Below are 12,175 nucleotides of genomic sequence, written 5' to 3' on the forward strand. Positions count from 1 at the left end.
GAACATGCATAGACAGCAGAAGCAAAACATTAGTTATACCTCAGAGGCAGTAGGTTTCTCCATTCCTGACAGATCCTAACTTCTTTGAATAAAGTTTGTTCTCCATGAATTCAGTAAGATTCAATATACCTTCAAGTAATTCATTTTTATGTGAAATAATTCAGGTAGATTTATGATCCTTGTAACCCAAAGTGTCTTAGCTAAAACATATCAACTAAAAAAGAAACTGGTTGGCACATAGATAAAACTCCCTGCTGGAACAGCCCCCAGATTTTTCCCTATTCACTTAAGTGCTGCATTATTTGCAATGTAACACAAGATTAAATAAAAAATATTTTTCACTCTTCATCTGGGTCTGCAATTTTTGAATAAGGACCAGGATATGTTCAACAGAAGTTCTATATTTGTGTAGAGTAAAAAGTGGTGGGTGTTTAGTGTGAAAGCCTCTGACCCACCAGTCATTCAGGGATCTAAACTGACAGAGGAGCTACCATTTGAAACGATTGACTCCCAAGAATGCTCCCAATTCTCCCAAGAGACAGGGGAAGAGAGAAATGGGAGACTAGAAAGAAGCTTTCATGGGCTAAGTCTGGAAAGATTATATATTACTAATGTTTAAAGTCCATTGGCTGGAATTTAGTCATAAGGTCATACCTGATTGCTAGTAAGGATGGGGAATATAGTTTCACTCTGTGTCTAGGATAGGAAAAACATTTGAGGAACAACCAGCAAATTTGTGCAATGATATCTCAACTTTAAGTATTAATTACCTTAAAATACCTCTTCTGTCAAACTGAATTATAATACTGATTATATAAATATGTCGATTGTAATTTATCTATCAATTAAAATAAAGGAGCAACCTAATCTATATCTCAGCCTATTCAGATGCTCTGTGATATAGTTATTACAAGAAATAGAACATTTTAAATATCTTCTGATTTATGGTATATAAAAATATTACATCTATGATACTGAAACAAGAAGTCTTTATGACAGACTGAAACTGGGAGATGGCACAGAAATGAAAAACATATACAGTTGTGTTTTTACATACTGAGAGGTAATTACTGATAAACTTAATGCAACATGTACATCCGTGGAACAACTGAACAAAGGGAAAATGATAGCTGTATGAGACTACAGTCTAGTCTGTTACAATGCATGCTTCTACAGTGTGAATTAATTTATGTTATTTGTGAGTAGTAAGATAATGATGTCAGCATTATATAGAAGTCACATTGTTTTATTCACATTTTTGCCAGGCCATTAAATTTTTGTTTTTGTTGTTATCAAGTAACAGTAGTTAAACACAAAGTACACTGATGTAGCTAATTGCAGCAAACCATGGAACAATATTCTACTGTCCAAGATACTTATGCACGTCATGATTTTTTATGAGGACCAATTATGACCATATAAAGTTTCTTGACAGTGTTTTGTGAAGCATTGCTTATTGTGATTTATTTATTTTAGAAACATAGTATGTATTTTTTGGAAAACAGATAGTATTTTCATTTAGGATTATTTTGTCAGTGAGATACAGATGTTATTGTATAGATTTTGAATACTCTGTTCTCAGTTCTTTTCTTCTTATAAACCCTACTATTTTTATTACAGAATGTGAACTTCTCAGCATGGCATATATTTCATTACAGAATACGTACCACCTCTCTTTTACGTTGCTAGTGTCAGAAAGCAATCCAAACTACCTCAAAGAAAATGGAAATGCATTAAATCACACAACTGGAATGCTTAAGAGTTTTGCTGGCTTCATGTACTCATGAGTGGAAAACAAAACGAAACAACCCCCCCCCCAAAAAAAAACCCAAAAACCAGTTTTAATGTATCTATCTCTTTTTCTTCATCTCTCAGTTTTTGACTTTAACAGACTTTAGTTTGAATAAAGGCTTTCTCCGTAAGGCAAATTTGTGCGCATTATCAGACTAAGGGTTGTTCTCATGATATCATAATATATTATCAGTCTGGATTACTGTTCAGGAAAGGAATGGCACAGTCAAAAGGGGTGATTAAAGAGACTTAAATAAGGAAGCTATTTGCAAATTTCAGGTGGGTTAAGAAACATCTACAAAGGATGATGAGGAATGCTGGGCTACCATGGAGGAGAATGTTTGCACTCAGAAGAAATAAGTAAGTGAAAGGACAGGTTACCAGACCCAGTTTAAGAGAGGCCCACCAAAGTACATCTGGGCCTTTGGTTGAAAACAGCTATGGCCAAACTGCAGTCCAGAGGGAGTGAACTTGGAGAATAGATATTCCAACCTTTCTTCATTCTCTCTAATCTACTAGTTATTCCCATGAGCCAAACCCAACTGAATATAAAGGGATTCAGTTGGTACAAGCCATAGATTTCAGCTTCTAAGGGTACAGAATAAGGTGGGAATTTAGTATTGTGGGGAAAATGGAGAATATACAACCTGCCCAATTTAACCACTTGAGTAAAAAGACAGTTTTTCTTCCAGTAGCCATATGTTATTTTTAAGAAAAGTTCTCATTGGCCCTAATTGGACCATATATCCACACACAATGGCCAGAAAAATTTAGTGTTCTGGTTGTGTAACTGTCAGTATGAATTTTTAGATAGTACAATTAACAACCTGACCAAGAGCTCATAGATGGGGGACAAATTTTCAAAGAAAACACTTTTATGGATCCAAGAAACTAACAAAGTGTGAGAGTAACATGATAGGCCCTTTGTCTTCTGGTTTCAAGACATAGATTTTCCTCTACAGGTCACTTAGCCCAGTAGAATCCAAGTACTTTGTACTCATCCCAGTCAAATGATTCACTTTTCCACAGAGAAAGAGGAATACATACTGAGGGTGAACAGTATTATTAACCATAGTATTTTCCTTTGAGAAGATGAACTAAGTCTCCTTTAAGGAAATGCATGAAAGATGAAGGGACAGGATACCCCCTCACACCTCAAAAAAGTTTCATCTCCTCAAAGTGTAACCCAATATCTAAAAAGAATAGCTGAGCAATAAACGTTTTTTGAAATGGTTATTAGAATAACAGTTTCCAAACCGTGTTATGTTTACAGTTTTCCAGGTAGCTGATGAAAAGGAAAAATAATCTGTTTTAGACTGTATAGTTTCCAAATCCACACTCTAAATGCTTAACACTTCTCTCCTTATGGAATGAAGATTTGTATTAATTCCAAATGAATACCTAAAATGAAAATGATTTGCTGTTAATATATTTATTTTAATTTAAGAGTTAATGGCACGGGAAAAAATGCAGCAGTTTGCAAATACTATCTCAATGTAAGTACTTAAACTGTTTTTAAAGTAGGACCTGTTCCTTTGGTTTGATGGAAATAGTCACATAACAACAAATTAAAAAAAAAAAAGCCACTATATGAATATAATGGATGTCAAACTGATTTCTCTCCCTGTCCCTTTTCTTTTACCAAAGTAATTTGTACCTTGAGAGAGCTTTTGAATGTCTTAGTACAGTCAGTTGTTTATAATTTCTTTTTTGTATTTGAGAATGCAAGTTGAAATAATTGAGTGGTGGAAGAACTGAGAAATATAGGCAGGGCTAATGAAAATTTGGCACATCAGCTAAAAGCCTAGAACACCTGGCTCATGAATGGTCTACTTCTTTATAATGACTTTTCTTTCCCCCCCTTTAATTTGCTTAAAAAAAAAAAGTGTTGTCCAAGACTTACCATTTCAAGAGTGCTGAGAGTTTTCCATTTTAGACCCTTTAGTAGACAGAATGTTCATTTTTCATAAAAGAAAATAGTCACAGTGTGTTCTTTTAAAAAAGTCAGCCTCCCATTCTGCTGTGAACAAAACCCATTTGAAGGGGCCCTCTTAAATTAAACTTAGCAGGGGATGGTGGCTTTCTTCTGTTTGATTCTTGCCTAGACCATTTTATCTCTGTATGGCTGTTTATTTTTAAGATGCTTTCTACTTTGGAGTAGTACATTTCAGTCTTAGTGGGAGCCTGAAGAAGAGATGAAGGGAATGAAATAGGTGGCATTTCTTAGTCACTGTTAATATAACTTTTAACTCCTCTCAGAAGAACATCCAAGACTGAGAGATCCAATTGGTTTCATCTGGAAAAAGTCTTCCAGGTTCTGTCTGTTATTAAGAAAGAACCTATTTCTCACCAGCATCTATTGTCCCTTGTCTTACTGATGATTGCCATTCTGACAAGTGTGAGGTAATATCTCATTGTGATTTGACTTGCATTTCCCTGACAATTTGTGATATTGAGAATATTTACATATATCTGTTGGCCATTTTGATGTCCTCTTTGGAGAATGTCTATACTTCTTCTGCCTATATTGAATTATTTGTTTTGTGTAATTGAGTTCACTGAGTTCTTTGTACAGTTGGATAATATCCCATTATTTAATATATATTTTTCATAAATTGTCCCTATTCAGTAGGTCGTCTTTTATTTTGTTGTTTCCTTTGCTGTGCTGAAGCTATTCCATTTGATGTAGTTCCATTTGTCAATTTTGTTCTTCTGTTGTTTATGCTTTTGGTATCATGCTCGAAAATTTTATTTCCAAGACCAATATTGATGAGCTTCTTTCCTATGTTTTTTTTTTTCTAGGTGTGTTATACATCAGGTCTTATGTTTAAATCTTTGATCCGTTTAGAGTTAATTTTTGTGAATGGTGTGAGATAGGGGTCCAATTTTATTGTTTTTCATATGTTTATCCAGTTTTCCCAGTACCGTTTGTTGAAATTACTATCCTTTCTCCATTTGGTATTCTCAGATCCCTTGTTGAATATTAGTTGACCATATATGCTGACGTTTAATTTTGTTTCATTGATCAATGTGTCTTATTTTTGTGCCAGGACCATACTGTTCTTATTACTATGAATTTGCACTATAGTTTGAAGTCTAGAAGCATGATTTAGCTTTGTTCTTTGTCCTCAGGGTCCCTTTGGCTATGGGGTCTTTCGTGGTTCCATACAAATTTTAAAATTATTTCTTCTATTTCTTTAAGAACAGAGGGTTACACACGATGATGTTTAAGGGTACAAAGTTGTAACAAGAGGTAAAAAAGCCAGAGACCCAATGCATAGTATAATGAATATACATAATAATATTGTACTACAATTATGTAATATGATAAACATCACTACATTGGCAATTATATTACAGTATATAAATGCATTAGAGTAACACTTGTACCTTAAACTTATAAATTGTTACATGTCAAATTTATTCAGTTAAAAAAAAAAAAAAACAAAACAACTCAAGCCATTCCAGAGGTTAGAAAACACCTTCCTCTACTCTCTAAACATTCTTACTCGGCTTTTTTTTTTTTGTTTTCCCCTCAACTATTGAGACACTCTAATGACTTACTAGCTTTTATTAGAGTGATCAATATCCAAGAAATAAATTAACAACACTGAGGATAGAAAGACGTGTCATGAAAAGAACCATAAAACAAGAAAAATTCTTTTAGTGAGGTTAGGTTCTTTGCAATAAGTATATAAAACATTTATTGATTTAAAGAGACACCAAATGTTCTTTCTTAAAAATTATTTTGTCATTTTTGGCATCAATCAGTGACTAAAGAAAATTCCCATACAAGAAGCCGATTTGTGAAATTGGTATAAAAATCCTGTGGGAATGGATTTTGTTTGGTCATGTTAACCTATGGTAGCATTACTACTGTTTTAAAATAGTACTTAATAGTACTTACTCGATATTTCTTAATCTCAGAGCACCGTCTACCAAAACAAACAAACAAACAAAAAATGCTTGAGTAAAACATTAAATTCAGTCCCACTGTTACAATAACAACTGTAAGGAAAGGAAAAAGTCTGTTTTCCCCTTTCATGGATAGGTTCACATTATGTTTTAAGATTTGCTCCTCTTGGTAGTCCTGCATCACTCCAGGTGACAGTAAGATACTCAGTTCTTATTGAGGAAGTTTCCATTGGGGAAAAACCTGTAGCATCTCTTGTAGGTGGATGTGGTATAGGTGTATAAGCCCTTCCCCTCAGTCTCCATTAGCTAACTCAAACTGTTACAGTGAAGCTGGAAAGGACATCTGGCGTAGATGGGATTCTGTGAGCTTATGAACCCTTCAATATTTTTCGTACGTTATTGTCTGTATGTCTTTTAATCTGCAGATTATGTTATATATGAAGTCCTCACCACCAGTTATGGAAGTTGTAAAATGTCCTTCAATTCTATGTGTTTAGAAACTCTGTGCAAGGATATTGATGCTCCGAGGTTTTTATAAAATGTTTCTTTGTTTGAGCTACTGCTAGTTTATTGAATCATATCATCCTAGCTAAAAGTCTGACTAAATTTAGATCATGATATTGAACATTCCTTAATGTTGCTTTTGTGGATATAAGGTTTCAAAAGGGAAAATTGATGGTCCTTTTATTATGTAATTTTTAAGGTAGTTAACCAAATGAGAATGAGATATATTTTCATATGATACCAAAGACCTCAGAAAATCTTTCATTTTATGTGTATCTTTGTTTTCATGTAACAAATGGTCAAGTGCTGCTATTTTTTTAGTTTAATGATAAATATACAAAATGCATAACCAATGTGGTAAGGATGCTTTTTGATTGATAAGGTGATTAAATGATTAAATGGATTCAAAATAAAAAGAAAACACTTTGAATGCTTTACCTGTAATATCAGAATAATTCCTCTTTTTGCCACATCTTTTGCCTTATCAAAATGGATACCAACTAGCTAATACAGTTTGAAAATAATGGTTCACACACTTTATTAAATCCTTAAAACTGAAAGGAATTCATAAAGAGTGTCTAGTTAATCTTGTTTTAAGACAACATTATATCTTAGTGTTATAGACAAATAGGCTATCTTCTTTTTTATTTGAAGGAAAAAGCTCTCGTAGTCTTTCTCTTATAGTTGATTATCAGGTAAAATTTGAGAAATATTTTATTGGAGAAAGAGAAACAAGGTTATGATTATCTAACATTAAACACACGCGCGCGCGCACACAGACACACACACACACACACACACACTTCTTGCATTAATGACTTCTGTCAAACTTAAATGTTAGTCCATAGTAGATTATGCTAAAATTTCCAAGTTTAACTAATTTTTGAAACTTTACTTTCATACATATTTATTGAGCTCTGACTAGATTTAGGATATATTAGGAACTTGTGATTAAGGTGAGGAAGATGCAGTCATTTTTTGCAGTCATAGTTTCCTTGCCCTTATGTACAAATGACAGGAGAAATAGGTAATGTGTAGTATCTTAGACAAAATCTATCCAACGGCCCAGAGGGAGGTGGAAAGGAAAGGCCATTGAGATTAAACATTCCATAAATGTTCCACTATTGCTGGATTTTTTTAAAATCACAAAGACATAAATAAGATTGTAAATTGTGGGGGTTTAAAGAGAAAAATCATTAGACAGTGTTGATTTGTAAAACAGCCCTGAACTACTTTCAGGCAATGCCTATAGAGAGAGGAGAAGAATGAGGATAAATATATTTTGTCGTTATATTTATTATTAAGGGCAGCAACAACACATATCTAACTGTTTCCAATGCACTAAAATGTGTTCTAAGCGTGTTATATGCATTGACTCATTCAGTCCTCAAGATAACACTGTAGAGTCGGTTCCTAATTTTGTAGCCAAAGGAAAATGAGACTTAAAGGTCAAAATACTTGCCTAAAGTTGCACTAGGGATGACGGGGTTGAGCTCACATCCAGATGCAATAAATCCTATAACATCAGCATGGAGTAAAATTAATTTTGCCTGAATCATAAGACATGGAGTGGTCATCAATAGGAGCTGAGTGGAAACATTTTTTGTGGGCTATGTTGTGTAAAACACTGCTCTCGGATCTGTGTGATACAGAGAGTATTACTCAAAGTACGGCCCATGAACTTCTGCCAGTTGTGTTGGTTACTGTTATGTGGCAATAAATATACGAAACTTAAGAATCGGCACTTCAAAATTTTCATGACAATATGACAATAATTTTGTCTGTTGAATCTAATAAAAAATTAGGCTTTCATTTTTCCCTTAAAATTTTCATATTTCTAGGAAATTATTTTTAGTGTGTTCTATAAGTATCAATCAATAACAGATTGGAACATGTGAAACACACAAAAAAACTGGTATTTTATTTTATCTAGTTTGACCACCAATATAGAAGAAAGACTATCCTTGTTTCTATTATTCTTTCAATTGGATTATTCTTTCAATTATATTATTCTTTCACTTTTAATATCTACCTAGTTAAGATTATTGCTGAATTTAAAAGCCAGAGCCTATTAGCTGGCATTCAACACTGTGTCTAGCACATGGTAGATTTTCAATCAAAGCTAGCTAGGCAGGTTACCATACGAATAAAAATCAAGAATTGCTTAACAGTGTTTTTATTGCCTCTCACTCCAGTGCACATTTTGGTAGAGAGTACTGAAGCAGAACCTCTTTTTTTTTAGCAGAGCCTCCTTCATCCAGTCCATTTTTGTAATTTGACCCTAAGGAAAAGCAGCAAATGAGATTTTTAAAAGGCCCTTGTTAGAGATTTATGCGAAAAACAAACATACAAACAAACAAAAACAACAACAACAAAGAATTTGAAGTCAGGATAGATTCAGATCAATTTTCTGCAGTAGTTTACAGTGAAAATTGATGCTTTAAAATGATGACTCAGGCACTCTCAGTTACAACTGTTCAAAGAAAGGCTCTGGTGCCCAGTGCCAAGAACTTCTCCACCTAAGGCAGTCAAGGGAGGATTCTGAGCAACAAGGAGTCAGAATTAGCTGCTGCCTTCAGGGATTCTAGCCTTCTGTGCAGATACATCTTTGAGGACTTTCTTCTCTATAACTTCTGTGCCTCTAAGGCCCCTTCTCTACCCTCCTTGGTTTCCTTTTGCTCTCTTTTTCCTCTGCAACACTTCTTGCTTCTAAGGTCTAAATTTACACATATCTTTCATAGACTATTCTAGAAAGAGTCTTTCATAGAATATTCTGGTCCAAATGCCAACTTATTTCAGCAATCCTGTGTGCCACATGCCTGGAAGACATAACTTTCCCTTCTATGTTTCAAAATGACTTTTTGTGGTCATATCCCTTCATCCTAAATTCTGCAACCTTAATGAGAATAATCACATCTAGGATTTTAAAGTGGAAAAAAAATGAATGAGTATTTTGTGAAGATTTACTATGTGCCTGCTATGTACAAGGCACTTTGCTGGGCACAGTACAAATATGGGTCACTTATTCAATATTTATTGGGAAGTCACTATAATACACATTAGGAACAATCCTAAAGTATATACAAATAGACAAGTTCAAACAGAATAAGACAAAAAAAAAAAATAGAAGTTCTGTTCATTCTCGTACCAAAATGGGCCTTCTGGAACATCCTTAGGCAAGCAAACCGCACCGTAAAGACCACTGTTCAAAAGTGAGATCATATAGGTATTAAGTAAATACATCACAAGGTAGAATATTATGTATAATAAAAGTTGCAGATGAAATAATATGAAGTGATAGGTGGGAGCTATTATTTCAAACTGAATGCATTCTAAGTGTTTGTTTTGGGAGACTCTCTATACATCCAGCTCTGGAAATTAAAAAACAAAAACAAATCATTAGACAATATAGTGCAATGATTAAGAGCAGAGGTCAGCAAGCTTTTTCTAAAAAAGTCCTGAAAGTAAATATTTTTGGCTTGCAGGCCACATTGTCTTGATTACAATCAATTAACCTCTGCGAAGAGTAGCAAGACAAATACAGCCACAGGCAATACTTAAACAACTGCACCTGGCTGTGTTTCAGTACCCCCGTGGCTGTAGCTTGCTAAACTCTGATTAAGATTCCAAGCCTTTGGAGTCGTTCCAGGTGATTCTGGTATCAGTACTGGGTGTGTGGTAATGTGCCAGTTACAGGTGCCTTAGTTTTCATGGTGAGATTCCAGTAGGCGTCACCTAGGAACTAGTTAGAAATGCATAATCTCGGGCTCTGCTCAAGGTCTGTAGATTTGGAATCTGCATTTTAACAAGCTCCTCAGGGTATCTGGATGTACACTATAGTGGAGAAGCAGTGTGGTAGATAATGGTGGTGGTGATAGTGTCTGGCCCATAGAGTTGTTCAGTTGTGTGGTTAATTGAGATGCTTTTCTTAAAGTACTTATCATAATGTTAGGACAAAAATAGGCACTGTGTCAATTTCTTGCTCACCCATACCTGTGTTAGGACTTCTCAGAGAGCTCAGAGTCTAGTGGACTTAAGAAAGGCACTATATGACATCACCTATGAATGATGAGTAGAATTTAGTCCTGGAGCGATAGGAGGAATAGCATGTGTGGGTCCCTGCAGATTGTTTAACCAGTAAATTGTAGCCGTACTCTCAATAATTAATTAGAAAGTAGTTTTTGTGAAATCAAATAGTATGATAAATGTAGGCTTACCTCCTTTTGGCTTTTTCTTAGTCTTTTTTAAATCATGAGGGTTTTTCTTCTTCTTTTTTTTTTTCATTGCTTTGCTGTGGTAATTAGAGTTAATAGATGTTATCAGAATGGGATGACTTCCATTTTCGAAGTGAAAAAGGCATAGAGATATCATATTTAAGAAACTTTTGTTTTACAGACTTAAACCAAAAAAAATATCCTTAGTTAATTAGAATTTAAGTAAATATAAATGCTGCATTCTTTTAATTTTTGCTATATAATGCATAGTAGTAGGAATAAGTGAATTATGTTTTCTATATTATTTTAACATTCTTGTTTATGTTAAAGTAATGGTTCAGACCACAGCTCAAATACCAATTTTTTCTCAGAGGTACACATTCTATAAAGACTCTTACCTTGTTAGGTTGCTGCTAAGCGAGAGTGTGAGGGCACATAATCTAACTGAATCGCTTTGCCTTCTGTGTCTCTTTTGTCAGATGTTAAATAAGAATAATGCCTGTTCTTCTACGGATACTGTGAAGACAGATGATAAAGGTCACTATGCTCTTTGAAAGAATGTCGCTATATAAATCTAACAAGGCATTAAAATCGAAATATCTTATTTCAACCTTTTAAGAAGACAGCAATGACTGTTAGAAGCAAAAATGGAGAATTGTCTAAATGGCCAGTGAATTGACACAGTTCACCCTTTTTCTTTAAAAAATTAATCCAAGTTGACTCAGGAGTATGTTCCAACCAAAGCTGGGTGATTAACTTTACACCTAGGAGGTTTCGAGTCAATGTTTGAGTGCAGGTACCCAGAAAAGGGTTTAAGTGGGCAGGAGAAGGATTTAACTAGTGTAGAGATCTGGATACAGATAAATCAGCCTGTGATTGATTGTAGGACAATTTTGAGGGGTTAGTAGAAAAAGAGTTTGGGGATTCATTTTGAATACAGGCTATGGAAAGTAATTTACAGCAGAAAAAGTAATCACAATTAGGTTATTTAACTGTTCTAGCATCTCTGCCCCTTTTGGATTGCTGTGAAAGTCCTAGGTGGTCTGAACCATTACTTTAACATAAACAAGAATGTTAAAATAATATGGAAAACATAATTCACTTATTCCTACTACTATGCATTATATAGCAAAAATTCCTTGTAAGGGTATAAAAGATGTCATCTACCACAGTTCCTGATGCAAAAGCATAGTAAATGACCTTATGTTAATTCATCACTTCTTTTCTAGGACTATGTTAATTTATTTTTCACTGCTTGATCCAATAATGTATAAGTAGCCACTCTGTGCAAGATACTGTTGCAGGCTCTTAGAATCTAGCAATGAAAAAAATGGGCCGCATCTCTACTCTTGTCATTACTTATGTTTTCATAGGGGGAGACGGGTACAAAATAAGTAAATACATTTATTAAATTTCAAATATATTCTCTGTGAGGTCTAAGAGAAAACATAAAGTCTGTTTTGATAAGGTGCCATCTGAACATGCCAAGGGATGGTATCATGCCAAAATGTGGAGAGTATTATAGGGAGAACCATTAGCAAACAGAGCAGCACTGAGGTGGCCATGTGTTTGGGTGTTCGTGGAGCATCTTTCAATATAGCTGGAGAAAAATTGGTGGTTTTATGGACATAGGAGGGGGCATCAATGCTGTAGGTCTTTAAGGTCATTATAGAGACTCTGAATTTCTCTCTGGGTGTAATGGAAGCTATGGGTAGATTTTAAGCAGAGGAGTAACATTATTAGACTTGGAT

The 12,175-nt window shown here is 34.5% G+C and overlaps 1 protein-coding gene across 14 annotated transcripts in view; it reads left to right on the plus strand.

The window, feature by feature from the left end:
* The window catches only part of GRM7 (glutamate metabotropic receptor 7), a 761,960-nt gene that overhangs the window by 173,364 nt on the left and 576,421 nt on the right, over positions 1-12,175 (plus strand). The window lies entirely within an intron of this gene.

Source organism: Rousettus aegyptiacus, unplaced genomic scaffold (genome assembly GCF_014176215.1).
Source record: "Rousettus aegyptiacus isolate mRouAeg1 unplaced genomic scaffold, mRouAeg1.p scaffold_m13_p_4, whole genome shotgun sequence".
Lineage (NCBI taxonomy): Eukaryota > Metazoa > Chordata > Mammalia > Chiroptera > Pteropodidae > Rousettus > Rousettus aegyptiacus.